Here is an 803-nt window from a genome sequence, read left to right on the forward strand (position 1 = left end):
GCGCGGGCGGGGAGAGCCCGCCCGGCGCGTCCCCTGGGCCTGGTCCCCGGAGGCCCCTGGAGGCTGCATCGCCGGGCGGCGTCGGGTTTGCCCCCGGGTTCCACGGCGCCACGCGCGGGCTCTGCCTGGGTCTCCACGCAGGACCCTGAGAGCCTGCGGGGCAAGGGTCTTGGCTTTGTGGATCTGAGCGGGCCTCGAGGAGCGACAGGGAAGCCTGGGAGGGGGCGGACGTCAAGGACGCTTTGAGAAAGAGAAGGAAAGGGGAAGAGAGAAGGAAAGGAAGAAGAAAGCAAGGGGAAGAAAAGTAGGAGGAAAGAGGCCGGGACTGCCGTGGATTCCGGCAGCCTTGGCCACACCTGTCCGGAGCGTAATGCTGGGCCTCCCACCCGGCCGACTTTCCCCAGGCAGCTTGGCACCATCAGGACTGGGGGTTCAGGTGAGGGTGGGGGTCCGGAACCTGCCTTCTGAGCAAGCCCCTCAGCTCCCGGAGAGCAGAGACAGGGCGGTCCGCCGCCGGGTCGAAGCCCAGCCACGGAGTGAGAGTTCTCAGCACGCCACAGGAAGAGCCAGGGGCCTTGGAGGAGCCCGCAGGCCGGCAGGAAGGGGTGGGTGTCCTGCACCCCTTTCTGGATCGCGGTGTTAGTTACAGAGCCTCCCTCCGCCGCCCCCGCATCCTGCTCCCCACGAGAGGAAAGCGAGCTCAGCGCACGCCGAGAGAACACAGCTGTGGGGAGAGACGGCCAAGGGCCAGGGGCCCTCGCGAGTGGGACCCCAGCAAGCAGGCCCAGAGCGGCAGGAGGACG

The sequence above is a fragment of the Carlito syrichta genome, unplaced genomic scaffold (genome assembly GCF_000164805.1).
Source record: "Carlito syrichta isolate Samal-C Ts95f unplaced genomic scaffold, Tarsius_syrichta-2.0.1 Scaffold308819, whole genome shotgun sequence".
Lineage (NCBI taxonomy): Eukaryota > Metazoa > Chordata > Mammalia > Primates > Tarsiidae > Carlito > Carlito syrichta.